Source organism: Dermacentor andersoni, chromosome 6 (assembly GCF_023375885.2).
Source record: "Dermacentor andersoni chromosome 6, qqDerAnde1_hic_scaffold, whole genome shotgun sequence".
Taxonomy (NCBI): domain Eukaryota; kingdom Metazoa; phylum Arthropoda; class Arachnida; order Ixodida; family Ixodidae; genus Dermacentor; species Dermacentor andersoni.
Window position 1 is genome coordinate 25,900,720 of NC_092819.1, and position 22,345 is coordinate 25,923,064.

Sequence of the window (22,345 nt, forward strand, 5' to 3'; positions counted from 1 at the left end):
AAGCGTAGCGATAATCTAGACCGCAGACGAAACGATGTAGAAGAGATCGTCTGCTCCGTGTATAATGTCTTCTTCCGCGGTTCACGTTCAGAAGACCAACGCCGTAGTCTCTCGTGTGCCTTTTGCAGGCGGGACAATCAGCTGTTTACCGAAGCTAAGCTCCTGAGAGCCTGGCCTCAACGCTCTTAAACCCAGCAAAGCACACGAGAGAGAGAGAGAGTAAACTTTAATGAACACCAGCAGTTCTGTCGGCTGGGCCAAGGCCTCCCACGATGGGACGTCGAGGTCTTGCCTCTTCGCCGCTTCGTAGGCCTGCTGGGTCGCCCAGAGTTGGTCGTCGAGATGGGAGCTGCGCAGGGCGGCGTGCCATCTCGACGAGAGGGTCACGGGATTAAGGTCTGTGTATTGACGTTTGCACTCCCATAGCATGTGGGGGAGTGTTGCCGATTCAGTTTTACAGACCTTGCACGTCTGGCTCGGGTAGATGTCGGGGTATATAGTGTGATAGCGTGTGAGGGAGGGGTATGTATTCGTCTGTAGCAGGCGAAGGGTGGTTGCCTGTGCCCTGTTTAACTTGCGGTGAGGGGTGGGGAAGGTTCTTCTTGCGAGGTAAAATGACTTTACAAGGTCGTTGTATCTTGTAAGGCGGTCGCGCCCTGCGGGTGCACCTGCACCGTCTCCGGCACGGTTGACTAGTCCTCGTGCTACGGAGTGTGTAACCTCGTTGAGGTTGGTGAGGTGCGGGTGGACAACGCCGGCGTGTGCTGGGATCCAGACGAGGGTGATTTGATTTTCAGACGAATGCGGGGCTTGTCGTAAGATACGGAGTGATTGATGAGAAATACGACCTTTGATGTAGTTGTTGACTGCTGCGCGAGAATCGCTCAGTATGGTGTGACAGGATGGGTCAAGAGTGGCCAGGGCAATGGCCACTTCCTCGGCCGTCTCGGCATTTTTTGTAATGATGCTGGCAGCATGTCGGAGCAAGCCGCCTGCTGTGGTAACCGCCGCAAAGCGCCGTCCATCTTGGTACTCAGCTGCGTCGACGAAGGTGACACCCGCTTTGTTGGCGTAAGCTTTGATGAGGGAAGTAGCTCGTGCCTTCCTGCGTTCTTTGTTGTAGTCTGGGTGCATGTTTTTCGGAATAGGGTCGGCGTGTATCCATTGCTGAATTTCGCGTGGTATTGGGTGTTTGTCTCCATGTTGACGGTGGTAGGTGATATTAAGCTTGTTTAGAATGCTGCGGCCCATTTCCGTGAGAGTAAGCCGCTCTAGTTGAGATCGACGTTGGGCCTCGATTAACTCGTCTAGCGTGTTGTGGATACCTAATTGTAGTAGAAGATCCGTGCTGGTGTGGTTGGGTAGTCCTAAGGCCTGCTTATAGGCTCCTCTAATGATGATGTCCAGTTTAGTCTTTTCAGCTTTGTACCAGTTGAGAAAGGGCGCAACATAAGTAATGTGACAGACGATAAAAGATTGGACAAGGCGGATGAGGCTGTCTTCCTTCATACCCCCTCGCCGGTTGGTCACTCGTTTCAGCAGTCTGGATGTATTGGCGGTCTGTCGAAGGATCTTTGAGATAGCCGTAGAGTTAGCTCCGTTGGCTTCTATGGTCATACCAAGAACGCGGATGCAAGGGACCACGGGTATAGGTCTGCCATCCCTCAGGTTGAGCTCTATTTCCTCGTATTGGCGTTTAGTCGTGGAGCCCCGCGGGGGGCGTCCACGTAGTGTGGGTCGGTATAGGAGAAGCTCCGACTTTTCGGGGGAACAGCGGAGTCCCGTGCCTTCAAGATAATTTTCTACGACGTCAATGGCGTCTTGTAGGGCAGTTTCGATTTGGCCGTCACTGCCCTTTGCAGCCCAGATTGTAATATCATCGGCGTATATGGTGTGTTCAATGCCGTCGAGTTTTTGGAGTTCTTGTGCTAGTCCGAGCATAACCAGATTAAACAGTATTGGGGAAATGACAGAGCCTTGCGGTGTGCCCGTGCTGCCGAGGGAGAGTTCCTCTGATCGAATGTCTCCGACCGACAGGAAGGCCTTCCGATTGGATAGAAAGTCCCTTACATAGTTATAAGTGCGTTCTCCAAGGTTGAGCAAGGAGATGCGCTCGAGGATGGTGGAGTGCCTTATATTATCGAAGGCGCGCTCGAGGTCGAGGCCCAAGATCGCCTTCGTGTGACGGGATTTGCCATCTAGGATTTGATGCTGAAGTTGGAGCATAGCGTCTTGGGTGGAAAGATGCTGTCTAAAGCCAATTATCGAGTGTGGGTAAGCACATGTGTCTTCGAGGTGAGTGTTTACACGGGTTAGGAGTGCGTGCTCCATGACCTTGCCTACACATGAAGTTAGCGATATGGGCCGGAGATTGGCGAGGCTAGATGGCTTACCGGGTTTCGGGATGAGAATTACTTTGGCCGTTTTCCATGTCGGGGGAATTGATCCCTGGCGCCAGCAGTTGTTGATGTATTCGGTGAGTTGTTGCACCGAGGGGTCATCTAGATTTCTTAGTGTTTTATTCGTAACCCCATCTGGGCCTGGCGCCGAACGGCTGTTCAGCTTATGTAGGGCAGCATGAATCTCTGCCACGCTGAAATCTTCATCAAGGGCAGGGTTGGAGGTCCCTGTGTATGGGCCGTGAGGCTGAGTGGGCCCAGATGGGATGTACTTTTCACATAAGCTATTCTTAACGTGGTCCTGGCCATGCGTTTTGCTTTCTGTGAATAAAAGCTTGGTGAGGCGATCTTGTTGATATGAGCGGGTGGTGGTGCTATCAATCAAATGTTTGAGGATTTTCCACGAGCGGGGATGGTGGAGTTGCCCGTCTAGAGAGTGACAGAGCTCTGTCCATTGTTGGTGACTTAGAACGCGGCAGTGTGCTTCAATTTCCTTGTTGAGAAGTGCAACCTTCCGTCTGAGTCTTCTATTGAGTCGTTGTCCCTTCCATCTAGAGAGGATGGATGATTTGGCCTCGATAAGGTGGGCGAGTCTACTGTCCATGCGCTCAGTCGGGGCGTCTGTTGTGATAATGCGGGTGGCCGATTTAGTATCAGACAGTAGATCACGTGACCATGATTCTATGTCGGTAATGGGAGTGTCCGTCGCTGCTGTTACACGGCGTTTACGGAACGCATCCCAGTCCGTCCAAGTAAAGTCCCTTGTTCTTCTCATAACGGCTGTTAGGTGTGGGAGAGTAATTTCGATGATAGAGTGATCACTCCCGAGGTCGTGTTGGGTGTTGCGCCAATGGGCGTTGTCTGCGTTTTTGGTGAAAGTGAGGTCTGGCGTCGTGTCTCGTTCAGTAGAAGTGCCGAGGCGAGTGGGGAAGGCTGGGTCAGTAATGAGCGTAAGCCCGAGATCATGGGAGTCTTGCCATAAGTTACGACCTGCAGCAGAGCTGCGTCTGTAACCCCATCCTGTGTGCGGGAGATTGAAGTCACCTCCGATGATAAGGGGGCCGCTGCCTGCGATGTTAAGGGCCTTTTTGAAGAGGGTTAGAAATCGGCTATGGCGTTGAGATGGAGTATTGTAGATATTGAGGATAAATATTCCTTCCTTTCGTTTTCTGTGCGGGATGAGCTCAATGAAGAGGTGTTCGGTGCGCCGATCGTTGAGATCGTGTTCGATTGCGGTAATTCTTTTTCGAACGAGTGTGGAGACTCCGTGTGGAGCGTTGTTCGCAGTGAAAGAGTGATATCCTGGAAGGCTGACCGGAGTATTGTGCGTTTCCTGGAGCAAGATTACGTCGGGTTGACATGAAGTAGCACGGAGGTGTTGACGGAGAACGGGTTGTTTATGGAGGTAGCCGCGGCAGTTCCACTGCCACAATGTTGTGTCAGTTTTAGTGTGGGCCATGATGAAGGATAGGGGATGCCACAGGTGGCAGGGTGGCGGCGACGGTTCCTGTAGTGTCCATGGGTACGGTTTGAGCGGTGGAAGCGGGTTGTGTGAAAAGGGTTTGAATATTAGCTTCCATGGTGGTGACTCTGTGCATAAGGGCGATTAGAGAATTCTGTAAAGTTTCCACCGTGCTTTGGAGTGTTATGAGCATATCCTTGACTTCGGAGCGTACTTGGCCCTGAGCTCCTTCTTGGAGGGCTCGCTTTTTTGGGGCTGGTCTTGAGAGTTCTTCGGTTTGGCTGCTGGTAGCGGGTTCTGGGGTGTTAGGTGTGGGTTGGGTTTTGGGTTGTTTGAGGCTGTGAACCTCCTGGGTAAGCTTTTGGATTAAATCACGCATAACTGCGTTTTCTTTCTTAAGGTGTTCGATGTCTGTGTTATCTGTGTTGTCTGTGTTGGGTTTAGGCAGTGGGGGGGATTTAACGTGACCCTCTCGCGAGACGCCCGTCAGGGCCTCTGCGAAGCTCACCTTTTCTGAGGTATATCTGGCTCCTGGAGTCGACGTGGATCTTGATCTGGACCGACCTCGATCCGACCTCGGTCTGGAGACGGAGCGGGACCGGGACCGGTGCTTGGTCTCCATGGACGGGAAATCTTCTGAATGAAGGGCTGAATGCTGTGCTACTCGGCGTTCTCCGAGGCGTCTTCGTATAACGTACGGCGTTTTGTATCTGGCAGTACAGGCTTTGTCCGCTGTGGGGTGGGGTCCACCACACAACATGCACTTGGGTGTACACTGATGATCTTGATCTGGGTTGCGAGCACCGCAGCCCCGGCAGATCTTGTTATTAGGGAACGGGCAAACGTCCATGCGGTGCCCGAGGCGGCCGCAGTGGTAACATATATCGATCTGCTTGCGGTACAGGGAGCATGGGATTAGTGTTGCGCCATACCGAACCATGTATGGTACGTCAGGTCCGTCGAAGGCAATGATGATGGTCGTGGTGGAACCGATTCGCTTTGCGGCCAGGGCTAGAGGATTACGATCATTTATGATGTTAGCATCGACTTGTCTGGCGTCATCGGTGAGAGGGATGCCTCTGATGACTCCTTTGGTGGTATTATCTGGGGCGGCTTCGTACGCGCTGACCTCGTGGGTCACCCCGTTGACTTGGATGGACTTGATTCTGACGTACCGGTCCGCATTTTGCGGGCTGGGCGTGCTGATCACCATGATGTTTTGCTGGTTGTTCGAGCATATTGTGTCGTTTTGACTGTCTTCTGAGCTAAGTTGCGCTGCTTGAAGAATAGCTGCAGTCACTGTAGGGCTGCCGACCTTGGAAATATTGAGTGCTCCTTTGGGTCTAACGATGATCTTGATCTCATTTGCTGGTAGTGGGAGCATGCGCCCGGCCTTGAGAACCTGAGTTCTAACTTGCTGCCTGGGTCTATAGCGAGAGCGAGAGTCTTGCGTCCTAGGTTGTTGTTCTTGGGATAGTTTTCGGCCCCGCTGCTCGTCTGGGCGACGGGCGGTACACCGACGGGAACGGGCGCACGAGCGCTTTTTCAATATCTGAAGGCAAAAGACTTAAGTGATTTACAGCAGACATACTGTGCCTCTGGCGCAAGCGACGGGTTTGAGATCCTCCCATCCTCTTTCTACCCCTCTCGCTCTCTCACTCCTATATAACCCCCTCCCCCGCCATTTCCGCTCATGTTTAGGGCAGCCAACTACACAAACGTCTGTTAAACAAGCCTTTACTGTTTTGCGTTCCTCTCTCTCTCTCTCTCTCTCTCTCTCTCTCTCAATGCACAGCTCGAGTGAATATGGAACTTATTCTCTCCATTCTGCAGCGATATTGTCCGAGTATATATGCAATTGCAACCAGGACTTGGCATACTTTCCCGATTAACGTTAGTTACTGGTAATGGTAATTATATTGGTTAGACTAATTCCTGGCTATTTAAAAAATTTATTTAGCACATCGGTACGGCTTGAGTACTACGAAGCACCGCATTTTATTATATGCGAGAACAAAAATTAGTCATAGAAAGAAAGAAAAAGCAGAGGGGGAGTGGAAGGATCGATCAGGGCTCTTGTAGTTCTTACATCTTCCGAATGGCGCCTACTTTTTTTTTTTTTCACCTTCCTTTGCTGTACCTTTATCACCAATATCGGAGGTAGTCTTGGTCAAAAAACATGAACCCGCTGTGAACGGCCGGGGAGCAGCTGCGCTCCGCTATCACGGCGCTGCCACCGTCGGCGCGCGCCGCTGCTGGCTTGCGCCGAGGATAAAGAGGGCGAGGGAAGTATGTCTCTCACTCTCAAGTGTCGTTTGATAACCGCGCTCGTGAAAAACTAGAGCCATATGCTAGTGCGGCAAGCGCGGCGCGGCGTGGTGGCGAAGCGGAAGCCACCCGATCGGCTAGCATGCCGTTTGCAGCGTATGCTGGATGAGTGGGCGGGGGGTCTCTGGCGACTGCTGTCAAACGCGATACGCTCAAATTTCGAGTATCGTAATCATCAGTTAATATTTTTCGGGACCAAATTAAAGGAACAACGCTATGAATAGCCCTGCGCATGCTCTAACACGGGCACATTGCGAGGATCGTAGCTAAGATCTGACTTCAGCAGCTGAATGATATATTAAATAATGTGCCACAATGGCATCTCGTATTTGTAATCGTGAATGTCACAAGTAGCAAACTAATCAAGCATAAGCTTCAGGTGTGGGACCTCCATCCCTCGACGAAATCAGAGGGGGAGCATGCCTTCAAGGCATAGAGTGTGGCTTGGTCTGTGGTTGCCCCGAACAATTACAGCGTGCACATGTGTTCGACTGTAAACTAGCCAAGGTCTCTGGTTGAAAGGACGCTACGTATAACCCATTTTTGTTAAACTGCCTGTGAAGCCCTTTCTCGTAGAGACGAACGATACCTCAGTAAACTATATCCACAATACTTCTTCCAGTGAACCCGTGACAGCGACAGCACCGCCGGTGTGACGCCTTCAATATGCGAGAATCCTATAATCTCGTGGCCCTGGTCTACTTTACGCGATTCAAACGCGTGATGCCCAATGCAAACTAGATGAACTTACACTGGCCTCACGTGTGCATGAAAGTGGGCCCTAACGACAATGGGGCATTGTGCGCGAGGATATCAAAAAAGGCGAGGTAGCGCGCATTTTCCAAAATGCCGAGGTAATGGGTCTAACTCAATCGGCTGCTCAGGCAGGGCAAATTTCTTCCAGACCCGAAAAGCTTTCATAATTTCACTGTGGGTTTAATTAAGGAACTTCAACGCCAAACGCACTCGTGTGGTCGTTCCTTAGTGGAGAAGTGCGGTCAACGTATTTGAGATATTGTAACGGTGGCTACAGGCCCTTTCCGAAGAGAGCATTTGTAGTCGAAATTACTGCTTCTGGTCTTTTCTAAACGAACGATGATTGAATTGCCCCCATATTACAATAAAACCTGGAACAACGCTAGACAGCACTGAGAGATGTCAGTTTATATTTTAACTTTTGTTTTCATAGCACTCCGAAACACATTTAATATATTTATCTAAAAGCATAATGCGAAGGCTCTCGCTTTTGAATGTGTAGGATAAAGTTGTAATAAGTAATTTCGATGATTAGGACCATTTTTATAGTATAATGCGCTGCGTGGAAGCCGGGCACTTTTGCCCAGGCGAGCGCATTTACTCACACGAATTTGACGTAGTAGTTCTGCGGAAACCCGCAAGGTGGAGAGAAGTAATGAATAAAGGACGCTATTATTATTATTATCGTTATTAGCCTTTGTAGCAATTGCTACGAACGGGTGGATGTCTGATTTTCCCTTTATTCATTACTCACACGAAGCGCCGTACCACAGCGGCCGCAAGACGACCTCGCAGCTAGCAGATCGAACGACGCACTAGTTCTTCACGAGCCCTGTTATACCAAAGGATGCTTGAGAGTAAGATACATGCTTCCCTCGCCCTCTTCATCCTCGGCGCAAGCGAGCAGCGGCGCGCGGCGACTGTGGCAGCGCCGCGATAGCGGAGCGCAGCCGCTCCCCGGCCGTTCACAGCGGGTTCAAGATTTTTGACCAAGACTTTACGTATGTGTCGATGCCGCGTACGAAGAAAATGCTTCAAATCTTTATGCTTGTCATGACTTCAGTGACTACTCTCTTCTTTGGTCTGAGATCGAGCTGCTACGGGAATTTTTGTGGGCTCGCGCTAAAGTGTCCAGGGAGGTAAAGTTCCCCGCCACACCCTGCTACTTTGTCTCTTTCCCAAGCTGCTTCCTTACTCCATTAAAACTTCTTTCTGGGCGAGTTGGTGCATACATGACATAAAAATTGTAACAGCGCAAACACATGCAACCACCAAGTAACAAGGACGAGACAGAAGCGCTTGCTCACACTGCCTCTACAACGAGCACTCCTTCGGGCAAGGGTCGCGCATGATAAGTGCAGCGTCATTAATCAGGGCAGAGACATCGCCTTGCAAATCAACGACACACGCACGAGAGCTACAGCCTTGGTGCGATGGAGGCTGCGATTGTGTCGCGCCAGTCCCGTCGCACCTCGTGGCACTGCAACCGACGCTCCGAGGGCCGGCGAGGCCTGTCACCCGTGGGGGGCCTGTGGACGCCGCAGTTCCTCATCTCGTTATTAGCCCGCGTCATCATCGGCTTATGCTACGATTGCGAATCCCAGAGTATGTTGTCTTTACCTTTGCGCTCTTAAGACGCGTGATGTAGACTGCAGGCGAGAGAACATCGTGAAGAGAGAGAGAGAGAGAGAAAAGTGAAAGTCCAGGCATACAAGAAGGCATACACGCTATAGAAAACGCGGCGGTATACGCTCTGGTGTATATATACACATATTGATGCCGGCTGAAGCGTTGTGTTGTGTCTATGGCCATTATATGCGAGTAGACCAAAAGACAAACTGCCCTAGTGAAGTGGGGCGGATACCGGGAGGAGATGGCGATGATAAGTTTCGCGCACAAGCGCCACGACTTGAACACCCCGGCGCGACGACTTCGTCGAATGGAGAAAGCTCTTTGCCACCCGTCTTTCATCTGGTTTTTTGCCCGCGGAGGCTCTTTCTGGGCTGTCAAGCTGCTCTATAATGATCAGCCTGGCTTGCCCCCACCGCGAATGTATAGTGCGTCTAACTTACCGATGATTTTATAGAAGGCAAGAGCAAGAGTGTATTAAATGCGGGAGCCCGAAGAAGGCCCCTTGGGTCAGTCGCCACCTCTACCTCCTCTAAAAGACATGTTTTTTGCCGCAATTGAACACTCACAAAAGGAAGACACATAAAGACAACACAGGCGGTCTTCCTTTTGTGGGTGTTCAATTGCGGCAAAAGACATGTCTTTTAGCAAGCACCAACTAGGCCAACAAGCAGTTCTGTTGCAACATATCTACCTCCTCTATAGGCAAATGGGGAGGGGACAAATAAAGTGAAACCCAAGCATGCAGCAGCCTCCCTATAGGGATGATGCTACGCGCGTGTTACGGAGCGGCCATCGGCGTCAGGATTGTACCCGCTTGTTTATTCGCCTTTCTTCTCAACTAATTTGGACGTGGACGTGAACCTACTGTTTTCTTTTTGTTTTTTTTTTTGTTTTTTGTTTTTTGTTGCAGGAGTTCAGCAAGGCGACATGGTGCATCGTTTCCCAAGAGGACCAATCAGAGATCCGCCGCCGTAGCAGGAGCAACGTTGAGCGTGTGTGCGCGCGCGTTCAATTCCTTAGCCTCGCGCGATTACAGGCGCTATAGGCAGAGTGCCCATAAGTGATAGAACGCGGGAACGTCACGCTCGCTTACTTACCGAAACGCAGTGCATCGCATTTGTTGTTGTTGCTCAGATGGTCTCTTCTATCACTTTTTTTTCTGTCTTTTTCTTTCCGATGTCGGTCTTTGCGTTTTCCTCTTCAGGCGGCGTTGCGGATGGAATTGCACGAAGCCCTTAGCCTCCAATTAGCCACCATCGTCGTATCAGCAACTGGCTCGGTCGTTCCTCCTCCTCGAACGCTCATTTTCTTTTTCAGCTCCTTAAGCTCATTTGTGACTCAGCACCCAAAACGAAAATGCTTCGCCGTTTCTGCTACCTCTCCATAGTCTTCGGTCAATGGCTCCTTAGTCGATATTAACTTTATGCGATGCCCTCTTGCTTCACATTGCAAAACACATGTGGCATAGATGGATGGTTATGTCAGTCTGAATAAAAGCCTGCGATTTCGATCAATTAACCGATCACGCTATGATTCCAGAGTGAATTGTTTTGTATTGGCCCACTGAGTGGTGATGACCCCTGCACGGCAGCTACGAGACCTGGTGGCCGCGGGTCGACTGATGTGTGTAAGTTCTAGTCACACGCCTGAGGATTGTCGTCCAGCCGAATAGTCCCAGCATGGTACGCAGGGAAAAATTTGGGCAGAACTCATCTATGATGAATATCCAAGTATGATAATAGCCGAAACGCGTCATCTATAAGGCGTGAGCTGCCGCCGGGCTCCTCTTACGCACTTCCATCTGGACACGCTGCGCCACCTAGCGACGCCACCACGAAGTCCGCGTTAAGTTCTTTGCGTGGCCTCCGAGTTAGCATGACCTCAGAGATTGCGGAAGTGGCACGCAGCTACGTATGAGCCGTGCACACTAAAGCCGGGCTCCTCACTCGCGCATCTCTATGCATACTTTGCGTCATCTAGCATTGCGAATTCCGGCGTGGTCTCGGAGATGCCTGGTGCGCCAGTATGTGTGAAAAAGGGTGAACTAATTAATCCCTGCTTACCCACAGGCATTTGACATTACACAGGACTGGTACCCCATTTTGGTGAGGGATTGATCCTTGCCAGCCTTCTAGTGAAATGTATCCCTTTGAAGTACTCCCTGCGAATGTAAACAGCCTGTTTTGTGGCGACTAGCTCATATATGTGGCACTGGCGTAATTGTGCTATCGCGTCTCTAAGTATGAGTATCAATAGTTTGTTTACGAGGTGATGCTTCTTTGTGACACCCATGAAAGAAATACAATGAAAGAAACACCGTGAATGGAAAAAGGGCATTCGTAGTGTATTCAATAAGCTTCACACTTACACCTTGCCAATGAAAACATAGCTTCATGAAAAAGGAGTGTATGTATCCTGGAATGCAAATTGTAGACTTTGCAACCATGCCCGAGACAATATAACACTGTATTATTCTTTGTAGTACGCATATTATTTTTGAGACACTTCATAAAGAACTGTCAAAAAAGAACTTCCTCTCACATCTTACATTATCCGGTTCCTTTTTTTTCAAAAAGACAATCAGTAACACACCATGTGATTTGTTTATGTTATTAGGACTCTATTCATTATGGAGAAGCCGCATAATCGACAGGCACGCCGATTCCCCTCACTTGACAATGTCTGTCTTCCGAGAAGAGTCTGCTCACGTGCGTAGTGTATAGTTCGAACATTTGATCCCCTTCCCGAGTGAATTTCGCATCTGCGGTAGCCTGTCCTTGTTTCCCGATTTTTAAACATTCATTGGACTGTGTAGCATGCGTTCGTTTGTTTTTCGTGTGCGTCTAAAGGTAATGTAAATAATTGTCGCATGATATTACTTATAATTTCATGCAATAAGGAACGCGCTAACGCGGCGGGCTTCACACGGCCGGGTGACGCCATTTCCATTCCGCCCAGCTTTTCCTTTGTTTCCTTTTTAGTTTTTGAACAGCTACGTGAACGAAGTTGGATCCACATTTTTAAACTGCGGTATTTTCAGGATCAGCTCATTTCTTCTTTTTTTTTTTTGAGACTGCACTACCTACGGGATCGACCCACACTTTTTTTTATACTTCAGTATCTTCGGAATCGGCCCATATATTTTGCGAGATAATCAGCTGGCGCGAAAGAAGAAAAAAAAACTCGCCCGACAATGTCAAGAATGCCATTCAAATTAAGGAACTGTGGCTGGACGTGCGGATTATGTACAAAGCAGGACTGATCCCGTGTAAACACCAGCCGCGCAGGGATAGCGCACAAGCTCAATCGGGTTTGATGTGGCCGCCGCCCACTGCGTCCGGACGCCCAGTAACGAGAGTCCTAACTTACGGCGGCTGGCTGACTGCGCCATGTTCTTATCCGCGTACAAACACGACGCAGGTATATCAGGTGCACATTGTAATGCGTGCATCGGCAAAGACACCGCCGTTGTGTCACCTGCTGCACGTGGCACGGCAGACGCCGTTTTGCGTCGGTGAGTGCGTACAACTGGCCGCCAACACGCACGCCGTCACGCAGGCTCAGTGTTACGCATCGAGGGCGCGTGACGCGTATCGTGGATTGAAGGTACACACTGGTAGCCGACACAGAGACGAGACCTCCAAGAAAGACCGAACGGAGCTAATCGGATTAACGAGGTTGGTGCTGGATAAGAGAGGGGGGGTCTCGAATATAGGTATCTATCGATGGCGACACGACAGCACTTCGCCGGCTTCTCTTCTTATGCGGGCATTTGATACGATTAGTTCGATCGTAAAAGACGGCATAGCGCGTGTACAAACGAGTGCTCGGTTCTTTAGGCGAGATTCTGAAGGTACCGGCGTCACCAAAGTTTTGAATTTTATACGATTTAAAGCGAAGAGACACGTTTTTTCGAGATTGTAATTCTTACGATTAAGGCGCAGGTAGTTTCAATACTAGTTGTCTATAAAATCTGGTCGCCACTGTTTAAGTAAACTAAATAACTCAGATGGAGTGGTTCCTTGCGTTATGCTACACATTCATGAAACCTAATTAAAAAATACTTTTTGTACAATTAATGCGCAGCAGATTTTACTGTCAGGTGAATGACAAGGCATGGCAACGTTTTACAATTAAGGCAGCGTCTGTCTTTGACGCATTTCAAGGTTCGAACTTGTAATGCTGCAATAAAGAAAGAAAGAAAAAAAAAGAAAAGCTGTGACAGTAGTTGCGGTATACCGTTACGGAATAACGCGGCTTATTTCTAAACACACACGATCGGCATGCGACTGTATGAAAGGCGCTTGCTGACGCAATTAATTTACCTAATTCGCAGCCGATTCGGTGGAGCTTGATATAACAATACTGCTGCAGATAATGTGAGCGAGTGTTCTATTAGAGCAACATAATGCATACCAAGAAAATGCCAGCGCAGTTATGGCAGCGAAGAATTAGAGTAAGTGGTGAGATTGCATGTTTAACGAGCATTAACTATAAACCTCATGCAAGCGATCTTGGAAGCGACAGTGACAAACGACGCCATGGAGATGGCTGTCACGTTCGCCCGTCTCCTACAAGTCGTGCCCCATGCGAGCGACGGCTTTGAGCAAAGTCTCCCCGGTCTCGCCGGTACGATGGCAGCTAATACGCGCCGAAACTTGGGCGACGCGTGCTTTATTAACTAAAGTTGATGCGTTTCACAAAAAGGAGCAGCGTAAGATATTTCTTAAGATCTTGCAGTAGGTTCTTGTCCTTGCACGTATCAAAATTTAGTCGTTCGCTCGTTCCGTGCGACAATCGGTAGTAACTTGACTAAGGTACGTCCAGTTCCCGCTCGTAGCGCTTCTGGGCGACGAGCGACGAATTTTAGATTTCCAGAACCGAGCGATCGAGCGACATGAGCGAGCGATCTGTTCGCGCGACGCCCCGTTCTTTCGCTCAAAGCCGTCGCTCGTCGCCGTTGCGCACAAAATCACTCTCATTGGGCTTTAGGGAGTTTCACTGGGCACAGTACAAGTGTAGAGGGGCATCTATTGGAGAAAAGGCACACCGAATAGGCTGAGATTTGTGATTATTTACTTGATTACAACCGACCGGGTATTATTTGATCATGATTAGTCACTTAATATGAAAAAAAAAATATTCGGCAGCATGTTACACTCCCCAGGATTTCACAGGTCTTAGTGACAACCCGCGTAGCTTTCTACGATGATGATGATAAATGAGGTCATGAACGCCGGCAAAGCTTTGTACAGTCGGTGGTGACCACATAATGTCATGACGTATACTGCGAACTAATACATTCGCCATTCTAACGCTCTTAACACGTTATAACGTATACGCAGTGGTGCAATCACCATGTCTCGCAAATAAAAAAAAATAGAATAAGCGAAACAAGAGAAGACAAAGCAGGCTCCGTGTGCAAGTAATTTATTAGTATGTAGCAAGTATGTGGCACGAAGCTACAAAGGAAACCCGCACGGGTTTCTCAGAAACAAACCTTCGTAGTCGAATAAAAATTCGTCCTGATCCTGGTCTACTGAGCGATTGAGATAGAAAACATGCCGTCATCTCCGTCATTCCTCCCTATCTTATGGAGATAAGCAAAAACTAATTTATGCAGATGACAGTAGAAGAGCAATTCTCAAATAATTATTGGAAGAGCCATGGTGAATTCAACCTAAGCCACCCAGGAGTCTGAGGCGCTGAAAAAGGTATAATCAATCAGCCGCGAAGTCAGTTCTGCAGAATTTCTAACACCTGACTCTCTCAAGCTCAGGGGCGGAAACGTGCCAAAAGTTTATGCAGAAACTCCACTGGAGTTCAATCTCTATTCGTCCAGAAATCTGGATGGTCTTCAGGGCTAAGGGCTGCTCTAGGCAGCTTGAATGAGTCCTTAAAGACCCTTACATTGGCAGCATGCGACGTTCCTTGTACTATACAGCCGAGAAAATGAAAGCAAGCACGTCGTAGTTACAATGGATGTTGGTACTTACTAAGATAACAGATTTACAGTATGAAGCACACCAAATGTTTAGCCTACTATAAATAAATTCACCGTTTTAAGATACGCACTCTAAATGCACAAGAAGTATCTGTAACTGAAAATAAGCAGTTTATCTAGGTATGCGTGAGCATTGTGCCACTTGCTCATCTCCGCACAGCCCTGTGTCATTATCAATATTTTCAAATTTGATCCAGCTAGTATAAATCCTTGTTAACCCTTATCGCTCGTTATCAACCTTATCGGACTCGATCTGACCCTTATCAACCATTATCGGTTATTATGAACCTTATCGCAATTGATCCAATCCTTATCTGTCTTTACCAAGCTTATCGGACATGATCCGACCTTTATCAACTCTTATCGGCCCTTACCAACCTTATCGGACTTGGTCCGACCCTTATCAACCCTTATCGGTTCTTATCAACCTTATCAAAATTGCTGCGACCATTATAAGCCATTATAGCTCTTTAGCGCCTTATCCATACGCGCTGAACCATTATCAGCCGTGATTAAACCTATGTAACCACTCATCACTCCTTATAAACTCATTGAGTGCTTATCTGCGTGTCTGCTTGTCTGTATTCAGTGCTCTCAGGGATTGGTGGCATTTCTGTCGGTGAAGGAGCACTCCAACGGAAGACGCGTCCCGCGACCACCAAAGCGCATAGGGGATTTGGCGTGTGTGCCATTAAATTTTCGCAATATTGGAATTTTCCTAATGTTTACAATGCTCCAGGTCGACTCTACATGTGGTCCTAGACATGACTTTTACTCCGCCATCACCATATCTTTTAACAAAGCCTTCATAGAAACTGCTCTCTTCGGACATTTGTTTTGTGCCGCCGGTACAACACTGCAGATTCATATGGTTCAGAAATATTCACCTTCTGCAAACGTGGGTGTCTAGCCCAGGATTGAACTTCCACAAATGCCACACGTTTGATGATCTCTCGCCACTGATCGAACTACGTCTTGGCGGAGACTAACTAATATCTTCGCAGATATCTTACAATTCACGTTGCAAAGTGATATGGGGCGATATCCCTTAACTTTCTGCAATTTAGTTGCATCACTGCTTTTTGGTATAAGTACTCTGTGTGCCCTTGAGAGAGGGCGGCGGATACGTATCCAATTCTGTAAGCGTCTTCATACATTTTAAGCAGAAAGGGAGCCAACACAGAGCAAAGGCACTGCCTTCAGCTAGCGAAGCAATGGTTGCTTGAACTTCTGCGATACATACGTCTCTTTCAACATCATCACATTCTTCTCGACTGAGCTGTGGCAACAATGAAACATTTTTTTTTCGTTACAGCTTCACTATTAATTACTCTATGACGTTGAAAAATATTGCTATAATAGTGAGCGAACGCTTGTTTTATTCTAGCCTGGTCATTAACAATCGCTCCGGCATACTCTATATCGAGCACTGGCTTCGACAGAACATGTCGACGCCCATCATCAATCGAACGACTACGAGGCTGTTGCTCCGGTACCGACAATCAATTCAGAAAAATATCCAGGTCTCTGCAAGAGTGTGTAGCAGAAAGTGTAGATCAGGTCGCAATAGTTAAGGTTGATTTGGCAAAAGCATTTGATAAAGTTGGTCACTGCTTCTTGTCTCGTGTGTTAGAGCTCATAAACACTGGGCCTGTTTTTTTCAAAGGCATCACCATCTGTTGGTCCAACAAGGGCATCGGTAAGGCAAGATTGTTCCTTGTCTCCTTTGTTATTCGCTTTGTACTTCGAACCGCTTTGCGACCGAATTCTAGAGGATCATACCTTTCACGGGTTCAAATTGTTATCCAATGAGGTCCGAGTACTTGCCTATGCCGATAATGTAGCCTTCTTCTGTGCTGACGAAAAAAGTGTAGAGACTGCCCTTGCCATAACGCAACAATTTTGTTCAGCTTCCAGTGCAGCAGTAAACTTTGAGAGAAGAGTTCAGGGTTTTTGTTCGCTCTATGGTGTACGATCTAAATCACTTCGCAGGTATTCAGTGGAGGCCGGTCTTCAAGTACTTGGGTGCACCCCTCTCTCAACACCGCAATAGTAATCCTCACTGATCAGTGGAAGTTGCCGAGGTACAACGTAAGGTTAACAATTGGCAGGGGTGGCAGCTGTCCATATTTAAGTATAAACCCCATGCAAGCGATCTTGCACGCGACAGCGACAAGCGACGCGATGGAGATGGCTGTCGCGTTCGCTCGTCGCCTACAAGTTGCACCCCCATGCGAGCGATGACTTCGAGCGACGTCTTCCCAGTGTTGCAGGTATGAGGGCAGCAATATAGGCGCCGAAACTAGCGTGACGCGTGCTTTATTACCTTAAGTTGATGTATTTTACTGTAAAAAGCAGCATAAAATATATCTGAAAGTCTTGCAGTAGGTTCTTATCCTTGCGCGTATAAAAATTCAATCGTTTGCTCGTTCCGTGCGACAATCGGAAGTACTGGAGTTATGTACATCCACTTCCGGCTTTGCGCTATTGGCTAGTCGCTCATAGCACTTCCGGGCGACGAGCGACGAATTCTAGGTTTGCAGAACCGAGCGATCGCGCGACAAGACCAAGCGATCTGTTCACGCGACGGCCCGATCCGTCGCTCGAAGCCGTCGCTCGTCGCTGTCGCGCACAAAATTGCGCTCATGGGGTTTAGCCTTTAGCCGAGCTGGAGCTTGCGATGTGTTCCCTAGCATCTTAACTTACGTATGACCTGCAGGTATTACACTGCTCGCGGCTTATGTTGCAAGCTTTCCATTGTGTGTTTGCTACCTATGTATGGAGCTCACATGTTGATGCCATGCGGCGTGATAACCTTTCTTTCTCTCTTGACACCGAGGGTCTTGGCCTAGTTCACCTTTTTTTTTTTGTTAAGCAACTTGTCTCCCGGTTATTGTTCCTTCGGGATGTAAACAGTCCCTTTCTAAGAGAGATATTATAACTTCGATTAATCTATCACGTTCTAGAAATAGTTGTGTTGTCACCTGTCAGAGATGCACCAACGGCTCCTTGCGGCTTCTTGAAAGAGGTTTTTAAGGCTTTCACTTCCTAACGGCACGCTTTAGTATGGATTATATTTTCACTGCCTCCCGCAAAGAAATTTCTGATGCACTCATATACACATTGTTTCCTGTGCCCCATTACCGTGCGCCTTGCTTGGAATGTTGTCACCTAGATGTACTTAAGCGCGTCCGTCTAATGATCATTCCTCCAGGGATAAAACTCCTTTTCCTTAAGTTACATTCCGCAACCCTTCGTGTCAAAACCTGGTTGGAAGAAAAGGGGCCGTTTCGTGCCGTGGTCGACAAAGTGCCGTTCGTGTCCACACGCCGAAATGATTGATCAATGTCTTGTAGACTGTGGGGATGCCGTGTTCTTCTGGGACATTCTCCAAAGAAAACTTTAAAAAGATTTAGATATCAAACCACACACAATTCGTTTCCGACCAATTAAAGATCCCTGTGGCCCACCATATGACATGTTGATGCCACTTGGCATGCATAGCCTTTGGCCCAGTAGAATGTGCGACAGGCAAGCTGAACCACCCCGAAGCACTGAGTCGTTGTTTCGGGAATCTGCTGCTTACGTTCGTAGCGTGTACGCTGCACAAGAAACAGCGCTGGACATCCAGTCTGGCGCTGTTTCTTATGTACACAAACACATTCAAAAAGTCAGGCAAGCATGCACAAGCGCTCAATAAAAACATCCACTCTTTATTAAGCGCTTGCACGTGCTTACCTTACTTCTTGAGTGTATTTTTCAGTCGGTTTAAATTTCTGTAGCGCTTCCTTTTTCTTGTTTTGCTGAAAATTCTGCCCCCATGTTATAAGGAAAAAAAAAGGGTGTTTAGCCCAGTGGGCAAGACACTCAGTTACTGTGCGTGGGGTCGAAGGTTCGAAACTCACCACCGCCAACGTCTTTCCTCTCGAATTTCATCCGTTTTTTCTCATACATTAATTTCTTCATAGCGATTCGTCCTATACGTGACAGACTGATCGACGGGTTTCCTCGTTGGGTATAGTCGTAGAAATGCTTACGCATTTGAAATCCGTCAAACACTTGTTGGCTTTCGGAATCGCGCACGCCACTGAGGCGCTTGCCACATCCAATCGTTGCGTTTGTTGGCTCGAGAATGTTGCCCCGGGTACTTCCTCGAACTGCGCCGTGAATCTTGAGGGCGCTCAATATTTGTGACTCCGCAATGAGGTGGGCGCTAGAGGAAGTAAACCTCGAAAGTTGTTTGATCAAGCAACTCACTTGCACTTGGTGCCATGTACCTATATATGCATGTCTAAGCCCCGTCCGCCTCGACCAGGAAAAACTACGACTTCGTTTAAATTTCTTTTTGAGGTACGTGAGCCCGCTGTGAGCCAAAGAGGCGTGTGCAGTCTACCTCAAAACGATCGGTGGTGTTGGGGGGGGGGGGGGGGGGGGGGGCGTGCAAGACCGCTCGTCCCCCACTAACACACATCGCGCTGTCCTTGGGGCATCAGCTTTGCACACGCGCCTGGGTCATATATATGAGTTGCGTTCGTTGATCATGCCGTCGGGTCGAACAGCTGCGCTTATATTAGCGGCTGCATAATGGGAAAGATCGAGAAATTTGCTAGTGAACTTCCTTCCTCGATGGATCGTGTGTGTTGCTATAAAGTGGCGCGTGCCTAAAGATACGAGCTTGTTTTTCCCTCGTCGACACCGCCGCAAGGTTCCTCGGTATATCGCTGTCCAAAGGAAAGCGCGAGGTCGTGCGGAACCTACGTGACGGGCGCGCGTCTCAACTCTTGCTTGAGGGATTCGCGGCCTCATCAATGCAATACTGTCCGCCGAGCGTCCGTGGCTCTCCGTCAAGAATATAAATAGAGAGATAGTGTGTGTGCGGGGGGTGACAAGGAAATGGCAAAGGGTAGTTAACAAGGCTGAGCCCGGTTTGCTACCCTATACTGGGGAAAAATTAGAAAGAAGACGGTGAAGATGAGTAGCGAAATCAGTGCCACCTAGTTAACCCCCCTGTATTTCTACTCATCTTTACATCACAAAAGTCATTTTAAACAGTTGTTGCCCTTATTTTTGTGTGTGTGGAGTTCTTGCCGCCTTCAATAAGCATTATTTGAATACTCTGCATGAAGAATGCAAGGAATGTCAATGTATAGCGCACACGGACCACAGACAAAGTCGGCACAATCCGACTTTTCAGTTGGAGCGCGGGAGCACCGGCTGGTATAGAACAAAGCGCCGAAAATTTTACGTCTTCATACAAAACGAGAATCATGTTTATGTTATCAAAATGCTGCAAACGCTGGTACGGAGACACATTCGTATTCAACTAAGATCACGTCAATTTTTCACGTCATGGAGCGACGATAGACTGCCCCACGCTGCCGATAATCTTTCGAGCTCTTTCCCGCTTACGCCGTTAGCTGCCCCTCCCTTTACCCGTTCTTTAGTATAGGATAGCCGATCGGGATCAGTCCTGATTAACTTCCCTGCCTTTTACTTAACTTTATCTCTCTCTCTCTCTCTCTCTCTCTCTTTATGCATCCAGAGTCTATCGGATGCTCCCAGAAATAGGGCTCCACTACTGCAACATGGCGTGTTTGTGGATGCATATTAGTCTGGACTTTCTAATCCACCGAGCCGAAAAATATGGAAGCAGTACCCGAGCACGGCGGAGCATGGTCTGTGGAATACGTAACCAACATGACCAAATATAGGTTCAGCCACGTTAAGGTAACGTTCTGAAATAATTGCTGAACAGTGGAAAGAACGCACTTGCTGTTTTAGTGAGTCACTCGCCTCAGTCGCTCATCCCACCTGATAACTGTGACTTAGTGGCGAAACTCCATGGATGGTGGAAGCAACCAACGTACGAAGGTAATGCTCGGGTTTGTTGTAACGAGGCTGGTGCCCGCTGTTACGATCGACCAGCGGGGGTTGTGACCTAGCCTCTCCTGCCCCTCTGCGACGAATCGCCTCGTGAAGCCAACGACGTGTCCCCTTCGAACAGCCGTGCAGCGCCAGTAAGGCGAGACACGTTTGGCGGACCGAGTATTGTTTTTTGGTTCACTGACGCCTTCACGGACCAATGGGAGCAAGAAAACTCCTGGAAAAGGGTGTTCTAAGGCGTTTCCTCGCGGACACCGGTAACCGCCACGCTCGGTTGACAAACGCTCCAGCTAACTGAAGGGTCATCCCAGAAACCAAGACGCGCGAACTTGAGTCGAGCGTGACAAGCCCTGTCTTCGAGGCCCCACTCCTTTCGGCGTGTTCAGTGAGCAAAGGTGCGGGAGTGAGTGTGATAACCCTCGCCGACAATACGGGTCCTTCGACGACTTGGGACGATCAGATTGGACCAAGGTTGGACGGCAGTTTCCCTGGCCTAGGGATCTAGGGAGCACAGAGGGGGTTTAAGCAGACGTTTTTCGGCTCCTCGGTGTACGTGACTTCAGTCATGCTAGAGTGATTAGATGTAACGTTGTCAATTCTTCATGTAGATATCGTAAATGAACCCAGTACTCCCGGTTCTCGATGAGAACATGTTCCTACCTTCAACAACGTCCTTAGCGTGGATGAGTCGGACGACGGCACGGGCCAGCTAAGCCATTTTACATGCCCGACCCCAACTCTTACAGCACATAATGCGGTCATTTAGCTACGATATCCACTCAGTACGACTCCCATCAGATCACCGGCCACAGGGAAACAAATTATCGATAGGAAAACCTGGGAATGCTAACTGGCCTGACCATGGCCGCGCCGGGGAGACAGCAAGGTAATGAAGGCAGATTGCGAGTTCCTTTTTCCTCCGCAACTCTCCCCCACCGTACGTTATGGCGTGCGAAAAGGCGTTCGTGCCACGGGCAAGACGCACGCCGCAGCTTCAGGCCTCTGCGTCAACGGTGCCTGGTAATTCATTAGCCGATGAGCGAAACGACGGGTCTGTGGCATTGAGCCACAGACCCCCGTCGTTTCGCTCATCGGCTAATGGATCGCTTAGGATGACGCCCTGCTTTCCTCTAAAAGCCGCTGTATCGTCGTTTCCTGCTCTTTCACTGGCGTAGGACAAACAAAACACGTTTCGTCAACGCGACATCTCCTGATCGAAATATCAGTTCCACCACAGGCACTTCTACTTACTCTTACACTCTCGTTCGCGCGCCTCCTCGGTTGGAAACGAACGTCACGGGCAGTTGGATGCAGCGCAGAATATGCGCGATGGTTGAAGCACAACAGCGGGCTGATAAGCAACAGGTTAAGTATCATCCGATAATTCTGACGTATTTCCAGTCATGTAGACTCACTGCAATGAACGCGGATATCACAACCACATGAACAAAAAATAGTAATTAAATTATCTGGCTTTACGTTCCAAAACCACGAATTCATTATGAGGCATGCCGTAGTTTGAGACTCGGGACCAATTTTGACCCCCTGTGATTCCTCAACGTGCACTCAATGCACGACACACAAGCGTTTTTAAACGCGAAGCATGCATTTCTTGGCAAACATTTGACACTTTGCTAGTACCTATTTACCTAGCCGCCTACGTTATTGGATCTGCCGGCTTTTTACATTTCGCGCCCATCAAAATGCGACCACCGCGGCCGGGTATCGAAGCTGCGACCTCATGCTTAGCAGCGCAACGCCGTAGCCGCTAAGGGCCGATTTACGCTCGAGCCGCCCATCGCCGCAAGCCGCACCGCACGCTTGTGGTCGCGCGAAAAATTGCACGTATCCAGCACTTGTTCGCAAATTACCATTTACACT